This window comes from Pseudorca crassidens, chromosome 20 (assembly GCF_039906515.1).
Source record: "Pseudorca crassidens isolate mPseCra1 chromosome 20, mPseCra1.hap1, whole genome shotgun sequence".
Taxonomy (NCBI): domain Eukaryota; kingdom Metazoa; phylum Chordata; class Mammalia; order Artiodactyla; family Delphinidae; genus Pseudorca; species Pseudorca crassidens.
In genome coordinates, this window is record NC_090315.1 from 38,918,862 (window position 1) to 38,936,709 (window position 17,848).

Sequence of the window (17,848 nt, forward strand, 5' to 3'; positions counted from 1 at the left end):
GCGCACAGGCTTTCTCTAGTTGCAGTGAGCGGGGGCTACTTTTGGTTTTGGTGCGCGGGCTTTTCGTTGCGGTGGCTTCTCTTGTTGCAGAGCACGGGCTCTAGGCGCATGGGCTCAGTAGTTGTGGTGCATAGGCTTAGTTGCTCCGCGGCATGTGGGATCTTCCCGGACCAGGGCTCGAACCCGTGTCCCCTGCATTGGCAGGCAGTTTCTTAACCACTGCGCCACCAGGGAAGCCCTAAACTTTTTAAATTAGCTGCATTCCTTTGAGAAACCCAAGGCTGATTCCATGGGAGGAGAGAAAGGAGTCAGAGAGAGAGGAGAGACTCTATATCCAGAATAAACTTAGTTATTTGCAAGGAGTCCATGTGCTCTTAACTTGAATATAGTCTACTGATGTAGAAAGACAGACTTGGTAGACATTTTAATTTTAGAAATTGCTCATTCAGTGATCTTGAGGAAATTACCTCCATATATCTCAATATTATAAAATGAAGATAATATAATCTATTTACTTAACAGTCTCTTATCTCAATATTTATTGTACTAAGAAAAGTTAATAGTCTTTTGTCCATGCAAGTTACTTATGGTATGAAGAGAAGCTTCAGGCCAACATTATCCTGGCACCTTAAAAACAAGATCTAACTTCTGAGCCTCAAGCATACACAACTCCAGGGCTGCATTTATGTGCTTTGGAGAAGACAGTCTGCAGAGTGGTGAGAGGATGAGCACTGTGTAAGGAGCAGGGCAGCAGCCATCTTGCTCCCTTGAAGACAGTGGAAACACGCCCATTCTCAATTCGATTTCTTCTGATGTGCTAACACTTTTCAAGGTGTTTACCAAGATGATTTCTGCATGATTTAAAAGTGTGTGTGACACTCCTTATACAGTTCCTAGGTAAAATAACTACGCCAGGGGCTTCCCTGGTGGCGCAGTGGTTGAGAGTCCACTTGCCGATGCAGGGGACACGGGTTCGTGCCCCGGTCTGGGAAGATCCCACATGCCGCGGAGCAGCTGGGCCCGTGAGCCATGGCCGCTGAGCCTGCGCGTCCGGAGCCTGTGCTCTGCAACAGGAGAGGCCACATCAGTGAGAGGCCCGCGTGCCGCAAAAAATAAAATAAAATAAAATAACTACTCCATAAAATTGATGGAAATACACAGAGTGACCAAGAGGTGGTATTATTGTTACCATCCTCACAGTTTGTATTACCAGAATTGATCTGGTACATATCTGTTCTTGCAAAATGAATATTAGTGAAGCACATGCTACTTACAGATTCATGAAAAGTCTTAGGGTTACCAAATGACTTTGCACTGTCTAGCAGAATGATCCTGAGAAAACAACTCAAGCTTTCTAACTTTCAGCTACATCATCTAAAATGTAGGATAATACAACCAGCTCTGGCTTATTTTCATAGTGGTGTTTTGAGGCTTCAATGTTGTAAAGAATAAAGAATCAGTTTACCAAATATATAATATAAAAAGAGAAATGTAAGGAATTCCTATTACTAGCAGAAATGAAATCTGGAGGCCAAAGTTATCCTTATCTGGCAAGAGCCTCACTCTCATGACTAAATTTTCCAAAATATCATTCACCTTGCTACATTCACTGAGATTTAGGGTTTTGTCCTCAGCTTTGTGGGAACAGAAACTTTATTCTGTCAGCACATTCCTGAAGAGAATGGTGCTTCAGCACAGATATGCATTAGCCAAGCCCATGGAAGACACCTGCTTAACAAGAATGTGAATTTACAGTGTAATGTAAATTACATTAATTTACAGTGAAAATAAAATGTCCGCCAAAGGCTTTGGAGTGTGGCACAGTGGTTAAGGCAGAGGTTCTGGTGTCAGACAAACGAAGGTTCAAAGTTTGGCTCCACCAAGTACTAGTTGTAAAGTCCTTAAATCTTAAAGACACACAATAGCTATCTGATTTGCTCATTTGCACAATGTAGATAATCTAATTTCTAACCACACAGGAAAGTTTTGTAAAATACATGGGTGACTACTTAGAATGCTGTGTCAAGCTCTGAGGAAAGTTAAGTTTGAGAAATGATGGAATGATAGTTGTTGTTGTCATTATTATCATCATCATCTAGGTCAGCAAATTTTACTGCAGCGTTTCTAAAATTGAATAAAATAGTCACAAAAATTGGCTTGAAAAAACATGGAGTGAGAGGAATGGGAGTTAGATATGCAATTTAAATCCTAGCAGCCCTGTGTTCTGTTAATCCGCCTATTTCTAGAGGCAGGGCTTGTCTTGAAAGAGCACATCAGGCTTGGTCCTTATACCGGGGTGTCACTCCCTGGAAGACCTGGATGGGCCCCCCGCCTTTATCTCTGTGACATACTTAATTCCCTATTCCTGCTCATATGCCTCTCTGAAAGAGTAACAATACCCGGGATTTAGCAGAAGGCAAGTCTTTGATCTGTCCTGACAAAATGCTGTCTCTAGAGAAGGCAGCCTTATTTGATGAGACCCTAGAAATGTCAATTATAATGTCAATCTCTTTCCACTGAGGATAACTTCATTTTCATTCTGCTCTTAACAATGACTAACATTTAGTGAGCTCTTACTCTCTATACTATACCAAGAATCCTATGAAAGATGTTATATACATTACTGCTTTCAATATCCAACCTACATTTTGCTGGTGATAAATTATTTTATCAACATGATATCTAAGATATAGCAATACTTCTTGCTGTTACTATATCTCAAACTAATTGGGAAGATAAATGCCTTCCTAAGGCCATGGTTCTTAAACAGTTTGGTCTCAGGGCCTCCTTATACACTTAAAAATAACTAAAGAAATCAAAATGTTTTTATTTATAAAAACATGTTACTAGCTTATATCTCTCAATATTTACCAACTAGAAATCACAACTAATTTTTAAAACAAAATAATACACACACACACACACACATTTCATTAGCCATTGAGCAATGATACCAACACATGTTATGTAGCCTTTGGAAAACTCCACTCTCACGTGTGAGAACATGAGAGAGAAAAAGGCAAATAGCATCTGTGTATTATTATAAACACACTGTGACCTCATGGAACCCCTAAAAGACTTTACACTAGACCATACTTTGAATATGCTGTTTTAAAGGATTAAAGATTTTTGCTTCCCCCACATGTTCCCCTGTATATTTCAACAATTCTATGATTTTTTTAAGACTAGGGACTATGGTAGGTGAAGCATACAACACTATAGAAAAATGTTATTATGTACACCTTACAAATGATGAAAATAAGGCTTAGAAAGGATAAGCGCTTTTCCTAACATCACATGAGTTACAGGTATTGTAGTTAGCTTACAACCCCATATCTTTCTGTCCCCAAACCTGTGCTCTTCATTCTCATATTATGCTGCAGCCACTGAAGAGCCATCAACCCGAGATGGGTGAGAACTTAGTGATGGTCTCATTTTATCCACAGGCTAAAGAGAACTCTGAAGTCCAGAAGTACCATTATGATAGGTCCAAGAATTGAACCTATGTTTCCTGAATGGATTTATCATACCCAACTCCTTGCCTCTTAAAATTAGTTGTTCCTATTGTAGACACAATAATTACAGTATGTGTCCATTAAGAAGAAGGACAAAAATATTCATGTGAAGGTGTAGATGAGCCAAGTTTCTTGGCAAAACTATGCTGAATAAAATAAACATACTACATTATGTGGCTTTTATTTTTATGATTTTTATCCCAAGTAGACTACCAGCAATTTAATTCCCTGATTTTTTCTGCCCGAACGTATAGTGCCTAGCACAAAGCCTGGCATTTAATGACACATTTGTACAGAGATTAATATTTTTCAAGGATGTTTGCCCTGTTTTCCCATCTGTCACAATTAGTAGCACCCAAGAGTAGAGAGTTCAGGCTTTGGTATTAAACCTGGTGGATTTGAACCTCATAGTGTTAGATCTGTGACCTCATATACATTCCCTGACTTCCCCAGATTTCATTTCATGTATTTCTGAAACAATGCTCAGGAGGTGTCCATCCCAATGCTGTTATAAGGAGTGAATGAAACAAATGTTTGCACACAGTGGTGACTGTCATTCTGCCTGGAATTAGGTAGCATCTCAAATTCTAGTTTGCCTTGATTGCCACTCACAGATATTAGTAAATTTAACAGATCTAGACGCTGAATCAAAGGAGATCGTAGGAGAGTTGCTCTGTATGCATCTATGCAACTTTCCCAAATCGTAATTCCTATGATGCCCAAAGACCAGTAAGCTTCTCCAGTCCTTCTACAAACAGACAATATACCTTGGGTGTTCATTTTTATTGTCCTGTTGGCTAAAAAGCACAACAGAAAGGTCCACGTGGAAATAAGTGTGCATACAGTGGAGGCTCCCATAACCAGGACTGAAACAAGCCAAGATCAACAATTCCCTACCTTTCATCACAAAATTCCCAAAACATCCTGGGTGGATTCATGCTATTCCCTTCACCTGCAACATTCTTGCTCTTCCTCTTCACTTGTCCCAATAGAGCATTGCACTTGACTCCTAGGGACACTGGAGAAGGCACCATACAGAGCTAATTTCTTCCTCATCTGTGTTGTTAGGATGTGTTCTGTCTCCTTCCATTAGACAACCTGCTTGTAGTCCAGCAATTATCTCCCTACTGCAGAAGCCCCGCATCCAGGCCGGGAACTATGTCTTTAACAACATGTGACCATAGTGTCTAGTACAGCGGTGCAGAAATGTGTTTGACCCACTAAAGTTTTGTGTGCTCAGTCAACAGTCATTTGGTACATTTACTGACTAATTTATTGGATCTTAACTCTCTTTAAGATGGAGACTACAAGGGACAAAATCAATCATTCAGAGACCAAAACCAAAATAAAGATATCTAATTCAGTATTTTCCATTTTCACTAAGGTCTCCTATTTATATGCCAGAGGCCATTTGTAGAACATCTAAATGCCTTTTTCAACCCATGCCTAACCAATCACTTCTGATAAATATCCAGATATTTTCAGATTTATTTTAGGTTATCAGTTTCCCTGAGAAGTCACCCAACACATCAGTTCTGTCTTCCATGCTTTTTATATCGTTTCTTAAACAAATGTGGATTTGTTGTATTCTGATATTCTGTGGAGTTCAGTCTTGGTTTCTTTGTAACTGCTACATAATTATATTGGAAATGTGAAAAATACTTCAGCAGGAAATCAGATGCTGGCTCAGTATGGGTATGTTTATATCCAGAGATACTCAAATATTAACCGGCAATGAGATTCAGATACTGTGCTTAAAACACAACCTGAAGACAAGCCTTATTTTAGAGCTAGGAAAAATACATATATATATATATTTTTATAAAATAGAGAAACACAGATTTTCTTCATAGCGCATTAAAATTGTTTGTTTTACTGAACAAAACAGTTAAAGTCAAGACAGAGAATGCTCTAAAAAGTCAGTGTCTTTTTTTTTTAAGTCAGTGTCTCTTGAACATCAAGCTCACAATAGTTCACCTGAAAGAACAGGTGATGAGGCTTTTATTATTATTGCCATTGCTAAAAACAGATATAGAGAATATATTTATATTATACCATATTAAATTATAGTAAATAATATGTTATAATGTGATGAGTATAATATATTAATGTAAGCTATATTAATTACAGAAATATGATAATTATATATGCATATATATTCTCTATATCAACCAGCTTAGTGTTAGTTCCCTATTGAGTATTACAGTTTCCTTTTAACCAATAAATAAACACATTAGATTGATCAAGGAAACTGTTGATGTTCAAGTAGGTTGTTGTTAATGTAAACTAGGTTGGAATTCATATTTGTTTGGCTGCAGAGCCGACGCTTTTTCCTTCCACATTTGTCATCCATGGTTTTATTCCATGTCTCCCTTCTTCAGCCTATTATTAATCATTCATTGTCAAATTATAACAGCAGGTGTGCCGAGCAGACTTCAGCATCATTCTAGGCTTATCTCAGTGGGTTGCAGGAGCATTCAAACTTCAATATAAGGAGCCCCTTTGTTTTAAATTTAGGAACTGGAGGTTCCTAAAAATCCAAATTCCCCTGGAACAGCTAGTTCACAGATGCAAATTTTAGATTCATTATCCCCAACTGGACCTCCTCCCACCCTTTCAGTAGGGAAAAAAGCGTATCAGTGACATCCCATTGTGTTCTAACCTGTTTTATAAAGAGCTAGTCAAAGGAAGGCTGTGAACTCTTAAACTTTGGAAGGATGGACCATCTTTTCTGTTTTTTGACTTGTTAACATGAATCATGATATGTCTCAGGAGCAACTAGGCTATCACTAGGAGAGGATGCAGGCTCAATTGTCAGAGATTGGGCTGAAGAGTCAGACAAACCTAGGATCAAATCCAAACTTAGCCACCTAAACATGGAGAGCTTGAAGTTTGGTATCTTCGCTTTCTTTATGAGATGAGAGACAGGTGGTACCAATTTATGGAACCGTTGTGAGGATTAAATGGATAAAGGGCATGAGAAGGGCGAGAATGTTGCCTAGCATACAGTAAGCAGTAACTCTTAATTGTATCATTACTTTCATTCTCGTCACCAAGGTTTAGTCTCCATCAGTTTCCTTGCTGCTCATTAGTTTTAGCCAGATGCCAATTTCTGTTCATTCAAACTCCATTTCTAACGCAGCTTCAGTTTTACTCTGAATCAGGACTGCAGGGGTTATAGCAGTGGTTCTCCAAGTGCGGGACCTGGGCCGGCAGCATCGGCCTCACGTGGGGACTTGTTAGAAATACAGATTCTTTGGCCCAGTGTTGTAACAAGCTCTCTGGGCGATTCTGAGCCACCATCATAGCCATATTCTTCCCCTTCTCATTCTCTAGGTTGTAGGCTCTCTGTTCCACTCATAACCTATTCTGCTCCTAAATCTGGAATGCTAATATTCTGAGCCAGACATTTCCCTTATTTTGATATTTCTATGTATTTGATGGGCCCCTCTGACACAGAGAATAAGATCATTTCCTGTGCCTGGCATCCGAAGGCAATCATAATTTTCCATACTTAACTTTCCAACCATATATTCTTTTCTCTCCTGAGTTCTCTAATCTTCAGAAGATATTCTGTGCTCTTCTCCTCTTGATTGAGACGTTTGTTAGTTTGGAAATACATCTCTGACAAAAGCCTACTGTTGCTTTATGACCCTGATGAAAATATACCGTCCACAAAGAATCTTCCCAGAGAAGACTGTCTCTCCCATCCAATGGAGAGATCCCACCCTACTCCAAATTATATGCTTTTTATAATATTATAAATATTTTTATATATTATTTTTTATAATAATTTTTACAGTTTCAATGCATGCCTTAGAGACAGTTTCTTTACATTCTACTTCCTTGCTTCTTTGTGACAAACAGCGTAACCCTTGACCTTGGGCATCATGTGGGGTGAACCCTTGTCCTATAGATACTCCAGGAACAAGAAGGTATCAGTATCATAAGTGAGGGTGTAGAGTGACCAATGCCCTGCCACCCCAAATTAGATGGAAGCAAGTTATCATAGTTCAAAATTCTGCCATCTGGCTGAAAGGGCCACCTGACCTGGCACTGAAATGCTAGGTGGGTGGGGGTGGATCAGAGATGGAACTGGCATCTGTTTTTAGCCCTGACTTCTAAGCCCTGGATTAGGGAGTCCTGTAATCAGAAAACATGCTGCATTTTCATTCTTTAGGTTTTGCCGCTTTGTAACCTGCTTCCACTTGTTCAATACATATCAGATTAAACGATAAACGGGCTCATTGGGTAATGAAGTGTGGGCTGGCATAATTCAGGGCTTGCCTCAGGCTCTCAGAGGGAAGAGAAATAAAGGTTCTTAGATCAGAAGCCTGGCTCCTTGGGGAAAAAGTGAGAGGACCTGAGGCTCCTCTCTGCCAGCACCTTTCTCATGGTCTCTGTCTCTGACCTTAGATTGGTTAATATTCTTTGGGAATTCTTCCTTTTGAGCACAGTCAGTGCCCCACAATTTTCATACAAGGAGAGCGTAGTCATTCCTGCCCTTTATGCCTCACCTTCAGTCACTCAGGAAAGAATGACTTTAAAAAATCCAGAAAAGCCACTGTGCCTATGTGCTTGTCTGCCCAAGACTTTTAACAAAGAGCTAAGTGGGGTATATTAAAAGCAGAGATCCTTTCCACCCATTAATCAATAGTGTCTGTTTAGAGTCAGAAATAATCAGGTTACTATCTTGTGGTATTAATTCTTATTTCCTTTATTCATTCATTAACTCAGCAAATATGTACTGGGAGCCCCACTGTGCTAGGCTCCCAGGATAAAACAGTGATCAATAACAAAGCAATAATAAAATGTCTCATGAGAACAAGGACTTTACCAATTTCTCCCTTTAGAAATGTATTTTCAAGGAATTCCCTGGTAGCCCAGTTGTTAGGACTCGGCCCTTTCACTGCTGTGGGCCTGGGTTTGATCATCCCTGGTCGTGGAACTAAGATCCCGGAAGTCACAAGGCATAGCCAAAACAAACAAACAAACAAACAAAAAAAGGTATTTTCAAAACCTCAAGAAAGTAAATGGGTATTATAAGCCGCAACCAGTCTCTTAAAGGCAAAGAGCATGGATCTTTGAGACCTTATAGCAAAGGATTAATAATAGTTGCTAAAGCTTACACTAGCAGTCAGGTAGGAGAAATTTTTGTAGCATTAGAAATGTGCTAATAGATTTATTATGAATAATACAAATTGCTACTTAAGTTGAAATTCTAAAGAATCTATAGTTAACTAGTTGACAGCTGTTAGAAATACCGTGTCCAATCCTTTTTCTCAAATAAGTAAGACGTGAGAGCAGAGAATTTTAGATGTATGTGAGAAGAGGAATCTAGAAGGGAAGTACCTATATGTGTAGGCTACAGGTCCATATCATTCTTGGTCATATATACTGAGATTTAGCACCCCAGTGTGAAATTAATTTTTCCAAAAAAGACTGCCCATAATATTTGGAAATTCCAACTCCTCCCATCAAGAGGTGACATTTGTTTCTCCACTCCTTAAACCTACTCTTGGTAATGTGACTTGCTTTGACCAGTGGGATTTGCAAACTTGATGCAAATAGAGACTTGGCAAGTACTTGCTCCCCAGTCTTTTGCTGTTCCATGGACGCCTGGGAGTAGCACCAGAGGAGCTGAGCTAGCCTATTAGAGGATGCGAGGCCATGTGGAGCAGAGAAGAGGTGCTAACTAACGCCTAACTAGCCTGTCAATATATACAATTGGTGCCAATATAGATCATCCAGCCCCAGACAAGCCACCAGCTGACCAGATAGACTAGCAAAACCAGTTCAGACCAAAAGAACCACTCAGCTGCTCCAGAGAACCACGAGAAATACATCTTTATCATTTTAAGTTTTGACACGGTCATTTATGCAGCAGAAGTGAACCAATACAAATCAACGTCCATATGACTATTTTGGTTCCCTTTATTCCTAAGCCCAAATGGCTGGGAGAAAAAGGGAGATCTGAATGACAAATAGAATGTTTAGATAAAGGACATAAAGCTTATGTTTATGCAGGGTTGAGTAGGCACCAGGTTTGGTCTGGAGAAGGATAGAGAGGAGGGTGAGGAAGGAGGGGGGAGGGGCACTAGAGAGGGGAAAGAAGAAACGTTATTGAGTCCTTCCTATACGCCAGGCTCTATTTTATGCAGTTTACCTGTATTACATCATTTAATTGTCATGACAAACTTCAAATATAGCAACTGAGGCTAAAAGAGATTATGTGACTTATTCAAATCACACACAGAGCATATGTTCTGGCTCTGAAAATTTGACTTCATAGTTTGCTTTTACCTAGTAAGCACTACTGCTGTCTGAGAAAGCAGTGGTAACAGTAACTGTGACCTTAGTTTGGGGTAAGAAGGAGGCTTTTAAGGTTGCCAAGCTGGCCAGGACTGACAAGAGGAAAGAAGCCCCTCCTTTTGGATACATATTTTTGTGGAAAATTATACCTCCCAAATCAGCTCAGGATGATACGTCCTCAAAAACTCACAATTTGTATATCCTTAAAATAAAGGTGGGTGGTTTTACTTGATGACAAAAAGATTACTTTTAGGCATATCCTCTTTAATTATATAAAGTGATAAAATTAATGTTTACTTTATAATTATTGTTATGATAATTAATATTAGCATAAGCATTATTACCGGAAGTTTATTCTACGTTAGGAAAGATATTAGGATGTAAACATATTCATTCCTTATCACACACCTCTAAAGGTGTTTCAATATATCCCCCATTTTATAAATAGGGAAACTAAGCCACAGAACGAAGTAATTTACCAATGGAGTGAGTGTGACTGAATGAAAAAATTATGATTCCATCCAAGCAAACTGACTTATAAACTTGGCCACTTAACTCATATGTTATTCTCTTTGACTTGTAGACTGACGTCTGCACTTTCTTCCCAAGTTCATGTGCTTCCTCTGTCCTCAGAGAAACCGTAGCTGAGGGTAAATCAACCTACTATCCTCCAATATTTATAATCTCTTCACATATCTAGGACCTCCCCTACCTGCCCCCCCTTAATCTGGTACCCTCAAGTCTGGAGACGACCATTTGCTATGACTGGTCAGTTTGCTACAACTTGCAGCTGAAAACCTTGAATTACTATTTGCTGCCTACTTCCTATCCTTTATCTACAGTTGTCTACAGTAGGAGTTACTGTTAAGGATTTGAGGAGGGTGGTTTATAAAGAGAGACCAGGGCAAGACATAGGGATGGAAGCCTCTTACCTTCTGCCTTTTTCTGGGTTAGGATTAAGGGGCTATTAGGCATAGTGATATCTTAAAGGAGTTCCTAGTTAAAATCTATTGATATAGCTCCAGTCTCAATCTGCAGGCTTTTTCTAAATATCAGTAGATTAGAACAAAAGAGGGGTAAAGATGAAAGAGATGGAGAGGTGGTGGGAGGATATCGGTACAAAGGATGCAGAACAAAGACGAACTAAGGGAGAGATTTCCAAGTCAGTATTCAAGTAACTGGAGCAGCTGTATATGAAGTGGGCACTATAGTGGTTTAAATAAATCTGGTGTGGGTTACCCACAAAATGATATTCATGTGGGGCCTGTATCAGGCTTCTCCTTGAACTTGGAATGATACTCCCATTCTTCCCTGTAGGGAAATCTTATTTTGTATGCTGATCTCTTTCCCAGGAAACTGTAGCTTCCCCTTCACTTTCCCATAATTTATTTCCACTTCCCTTCATTATAATCTCTATTTTTAAGAATACTGATCTCTACCTTATAGCACCTGCATGCTTGTCTGAGGTAGGGGGATCTTGCTAGGAACTTGCCATGTGCTTATATTCCCAGACAGTCAGCGATAGTGCTACAGCTTCTCTGATATTTGGGAGCCCTTAACCACTCCTGCCCCTGAATTTTACTGTTCACCTCAGACTTTCATCATCCTTTCCCTTCTGTGATAGTTACTGAACTGGACAACATCTTCTCTCCATCTGCTTCCACTCAATTCTATACAAGGGAATGATATTGATCTTAAAGACACTCTAGTCCTGATTATGCCACAGGCAATAGATAGAGACACTGCATATTTTGAACGAGATCTTGATATAAAATCTGAAGTCCTTAATTCAATCAGGCTCTCCCAGAATATGCCTGCTTCATTTCGAGGGTTTTTATTTAGGCACAGGTCAATCCACCAAGCCCGAACCAGGGACAAGAGGAAGGTCAGTGAACATATTGGCGGTGCAATGAAGAAACACAACTGCACCCAGCAGTAACACACAAGTCACGACTACCAATTTTGTTGTTGTGGGGAGAAGGGGTAAAATAAAATATAAACCAAATAAATAATTTAAAATTAAGCTGTTATTCAAAGCCTCAGGTTAGGGCTGTATTAACAAGAACATATGTGATTTATTCATCAATTACTAAAGATTATAGATTTTAAGCTAAAAGGTATAGTACCATCACTTTTAATTCAGTTCTTACTACAACCTAATTTTAAAAGAACAATTATGACTCCCATTTCACAGGTGGGAAAACTGAGAGCAAGAGAGAGGAAATAATTTGCCCAAGGTTGTACGGGCAAAATGTGGCCAACTCCATCCAACTCCAGGACCCAGAATTTCTCGAAACAATGAGCTCCCTATAAAGATGTATTTTTCCTAAGTAGCCTGGGTTGGACAAAGCAATTATTCTGGCAGCTGGGCCCTATGTCAGGAAGAAACATTCCTTAAGTGCTATCAGACTAGTATGTCCCCTGGGAGATCTAACCATCATTAGTGAAAAGCTTCATTGACAATATTGTGTGCAGCCCACTGTAGTGGGCTAGAGCAATGCATTATCAATAACTCAAAGAGATTCATTTAATGGGCAATTATATGCTTCCTGCTTTACAATAATTTCAGGTAACCAATAGTAGTATGCTTTCTGCAAATGCCAGTTGCCAGCTCTCGGGTACACAGGGTCAGCGGGATTCCCCACTTTCCATCCCACATCACCACTCTCTCTGGGAAGGACACTCTAAAATGGGCATTCAATGCCTCTGAAATGTCCCTGCAGAGACTCTATGTAAGACAGTGTTTCCCTTACTGTCCCCCAATATCCTTTATCTCTCTGACAGCTGAGCTTGTTACCCATATCTCTCTCTTAAGTAGGTCTTACTACACTACCCAACCTAAAGGGATCTTGTGCCTCATCTGACAAGCCTTAGCTCAAACCTCAGCTCAGTGAAATATCACCTATCACCACAGGAATAACAAAAAATAGAGACCAAAACACATACACAGAAGAACACGTCACCTTTTTCTGCCCTCCTTCAAAATATCATAATTATGTTTATAATAGAAAATTATATTAATTATAATATAATTAAATTATAATGTGAATCTGATGGGGAGGGTGGAGGGGAGGTGGGAGAACTTGCGAAAAGTGGATTCCTGAATGGCTGCCTTGAGTTTCTGATTCCATAGGTCCTAGGCAAACACCAGAACTCTGGTTTGAACAATAACCCAGGTGACTGGGATCAGCCGGGCATGTCAAGTTCTCTGTGAACTTCATTGAAAAATGCTGTCCCCTAAAATGTTCCTCAGTTTCCTGATCTTGGAAATGGGAATAGAATTCCCGTCTGAACAGTTCCAGAGTCTGGCTTTGTCCATTAGGCAATGTTCCTCCCCTGGGTTATAAACGTTAGAACACGAGGGCCTGAGCAAATGCAGGCTTGTTCTTTCCACCAGTGCACTCTTGTCCCTGCACCAGCCTTCCGCTTTGCACAGAAGAACTATTTCATTCGCTTGTTTTAGGAAATGATGTGGCAGTGTCAGAAGCTCGATTTAAGCAGGAGGATGGAAGGAAAGACGATATAGGACAGGGTTCCCCCCAAAGAAGGCATCTAAGAGCATGTAATCTGCAGTTAAGCAACAAGGGTACCAATCTTGTCTCCACCCTTTGTTCTCTTGGAGACTCTGGGCAAGTTACTTAACCTATGTCTGAGATTCTTTGACTGGAAAATGCATACAGTAATAGTACCTGTTTTCAAAGACTGATGTGAGTTAAATGTACCATAGGGATTACATGATACTTTTTCAGTGTTTAGCTAAATTTACTTTAAGCCTTCACCACCATGGTGCACAGCAGCCATGCAAAATAGTTTCAAGGGAAGCTACTAGCAAAGCTACTTAGCAAAGATGCTCTATACAAGCCTAATCTCTTGTTAGTACTTGGGCATCTAACTGCCAGATCATGTAATGAGATGTGCTTGTTGATTGCGATGGCAAGTTAGATCTATTACCACTGAAATTCTTGGGAAATATACACAGTGAAGCATCTCAGCCTTGGTTAAGTGAATCTGACACAAGAGGATAAAGGATGATATCTCCATTCTCATTAAGAGATAACAGATGGACTTTCCTAAAATCCATTTTTTAGCTTAATTTCATTTGTTTAAATCTTTTGTCTGAAGAGATGGTGATCTGAGAGTAATTTTAAATTGTTCTCCCTGGAATGAATATTTCTTTATTAGAACCTCCCCCTGTGGGGTTCTATTGTCCAGGGTAGTTTTAAATATTCATCTCATCCAAATACAATAAATCTCCCTTTAATATTTTTTTCCAAGACATGGTCTGCGGCTTTGGAAGATAAACATTACATGACGGGCTAAATAATAAAACCAAGTGAAAACAAGTTTCTAAGCCATTTTCATAGTAATTCCAATATTTCTTACGTTCTCTGTGATCTTATTTCAACTTCCTTTCATGATTTAGAAAAAAAAGATAACCTAATTTTACATTTAAATTTCTAGAATTATGCCCACCTCAGCTTATATTTTACAGACTAAAATTAAAGTTCTCTTTTGTACTCTGTCTTGTTGGTTTTAAGAAAGTTACATGCAAAAAGTCAAAAAAAAAAAAAAAGTTTAGTTTTCAATTTCTGAGTAAAAAAAAACCAAACATCAAAAAAGGATGTAATAAAAGGTGAGATAACTCCCATTGATGTCAACAGAATAATGTAAGTTTGGGTTGTATATTTTTAATTCTGTAAGGTTCCAAGTAAAGCTGAGGGTTGTCATGTGGACAGAACCATTTCCTATTTGGTCTCTATGGAGCTAACTGTAACCTTGAATCTGGGGCATACTTGAGTGATTTCTGTCAAGCCATGAAGAAAACTTAATCTGATCTATGTTTCAGTATTTGTTAATCAATCATATGTTCATTGAAGGAGGTTTGTGGTCATACTTTTTTTTCCACACCATCAACATGGAACTGCTTGTAATTCCCAATACTCATCACCTTCTTGCTCACCTCCGTGTCATTCTTTATAGATATATCAGCAGATTCCAACTCACACTTTTATATGCAGGGGCTTCCAAGTGCCATTAGAAGGAAAACTATAAGAGGCCCAGGGTTTTTGCTTATTTTGTTCACTGCTATATCCTCAGTCACTAAAACAGTGCTTGGCAAGTACCGAAGACTCCATAAATAATTATTGAGTGAATGAACAAATGAATGTCTTCTCTTATTTGGTTTGGTACCCTTGTCACCCTAGAATTAACAGCTCATTATCCCAGAGCATCTGCTTTTGTATCTGTCTTCCTTACTTGTCTGTGATTCCTTGCAAATGAGACTTTTGTTTCTGGGTTGCCCCTGAAATATTTGCTAACCACCTATTCTGTGTATTCATTTCCCTTTACTCTTTACAATGGAGTACCTGGATTCTTCTAATTAGGGCCTCCTTGATGAATATTTAAGTGAAGGCATCCATCTCATTAAAAAAGTGTCATAGATTAAGGGGAACTCAAGTAGGTTTTTATGTTCAATATATGAGAAAATTCTTTTAAAAGTAATTATTGCCTACATACTTTAAAGAAAACCATGGTCCTTTAGAGCGTTTTTATATAGCCTCAAACCAATCTAAATAGATACAGTTTTTCTCAGACACTTAAGGTGATATGCAGCTTCAATACTGTAAATTGTAAAAATTTCATATCTAGATGGGGTTAAGACTTCTAATAAACCAAAGCCACCAAATGGGATGCTTTGTTTCCTTTATCCCTTAATGTTACAAGGGAAAACTATTGCCAGAGTCACATACTGGAGAAGAAAATGGTACTTCTAATAAGTAAAAACACCGAAGTTTCCAAAGCTCTTTTTTCATTCCATATCAAGCAGGTTCTTTGCCTGCTTTGAGTTGCCAAAAGAAACATTCTTCACTCTTGAATCGTCACTTTTTCGCACCGTGGTTGTATTCTGTTTTCTTTTGTTTTTAGTAAGACTCCATGGAAGACATTACCCCACATCTCAGAACAAGGAAAAACCATGCCCTTCATCAAGGTCTAGATTACTCTTCCTCTTACAGACAAATTTATCAACATATCTCAGAGACATTAGCTGTGAAACCAGAGCAGATTTTAGAGAGAGCATAGAGCAGATCTTAGGGCTGATGTCCTTTACATATGTATGCCCATGAATCTTGCTTATTGTGAGTTTTTATTTCCTTATTCAGATTCCTTCTACCCTAATTCCCTCAAGAATGTAATGTCTCCCTTGAACTGTGTAAACTGTGAAGTCCTCATCAGCTCCTTTATGGAAAAATAAAGTCAGGTAATATGCACAATGTCTTTTGCTTGGAAAGAAAATGAATATCACATCCCCTTTGCATGTTCTGTATAATACAAAAAACTGGAGAGACAGAGTGTGAGTTCTCATAGACAGAATAGCACTAAATTGTACCATACAGCTATTGTTTAGAGACTGAATTATAGTGTCATTAAGTGTAATCAAAGAGGCTGTGCTATTAAAAATTGGCAGAAGGACTAACATGTGTTATTTTAACAACCCTAGAACCTCCTCTGAAAAAAAGGTTACATTTTCACATGTAATTTATGAAAAATTTTACGTTGAAGATATAATTTTAAATAGTCCATGATTGTTCTTGGATTGGAAGAATCAACATTGTGAAAATGACTCTACTACCCAAAGCAATCTACAGATTCAATGCAATCCCTATCAAACTACCACTGGCATTTCTCACAGAACTAGAACAAAAAAGTTTCACAATTTGTATGGAAACACAAAAGACCCCGAAGAGCCAAAGCAATCTGGAGAACGAAAAACGGAGCTGGAGGTATCAGGCTCCCTGCCTTCAGACTATACTACAAAGCTACAGTAATCAAGACAGTATGGTACTGGCACAAAAACAGAAAGATAGATCAATGGAACAGGATAGAAAGCCCAGAGATAAACCCACGCATATATGGTCACCTTATCTTTGATAAAGGTGGCAGGAATGTACAGTGGAGAAAGGACAGCCTCTTCAATAAGTGGTGCTGGGAAAACTGGACAGGTACATGTAAAAGTATGAGATTAGATCACGCCCTAACACCATACACAAAAATAAGCTCAAAATGGATTAAAGACCTAAAGGCCAGAAACTAGCAAACTCCTAGAGGAAAACATAGGCAGAACACTCTATGACATAAAGCACAGCAAGATCCTTTTCGACCCACCTCCTAGAGAAATGGAAATAAAAACAAAAATAAACAAATGAGACCTAATGAAACTTCAAAGCTTTTGCACAGCAAAGGAAACCATAAACAAGACCAAAAGGCAACCCTCAGAATGGGAGAAAATATTTGCAAATGAAGCAACTGACAAAGGATTAATCTCCAAAATTTACAAGCAGCTCATGCAGCTCAATAACAAGAAAACAAACAACCCAATCCAACAATGGGCAGAAGACCTAAATAGACATTTCTCCAAAGAAGATATACAGACTGCCAACAAACACATGAAAGAATGCTCAACATCATTAATCATTAGAGAAATGCAAATCAAAACTACAATGAGATATCATCTCACACCAGTCAGAATGGCCATCATCAAAAAATCTAGAAACAATAAATGCTGGAGAGGGTGTGGACAAAAGGGAACACTCTTGCACTGCTGGTGGGAATGTGAATTGGTACAGCCACTACGGAGAACAGTATGGAGGTTCCTTAAAAAACTACAAATAGAACTACCATATGACCCAGCAATCCCACTACTGGACATATACCCTGAGAAAACCATAATTCAAAAAGAGTCATGTACCACAATGTTCATTGCAGCTCTATTTACAATAGCCTGGAGATGGAAACAACCTAAGTGTCCATCATCGGATGAATGGATAAAGAAGATGTGGCACATATATACAATGGAATATTACTCAGCCATAAAAAGAAACAAAATTGAGCTATTTGTAGTGAGGTGGATGGAACTAGAGACTGTCCTACAGAGTGAAGTAAGTCAGAAAGAGAAAGACAAATACCATATGCTAACACATGTATATGGAATTTAAGAAAAAAAAAATGTCATGAAGAACCTA

At 38.8% G+C, this 17,848-nt stretch overlaps 1 protein-coding gene across 4 annotated transcripts in view; it reads right to left on the bottom strand.

The window, feature by feature from the left end:
- Positions 1-17,848, bottom strand: part of CDH8 (cadherin 8) — a 386,150-nt gene that overhangs the window by 111,376 nt on the left and 256,926 nt on the right. The window lies entirely within an intron of this gene.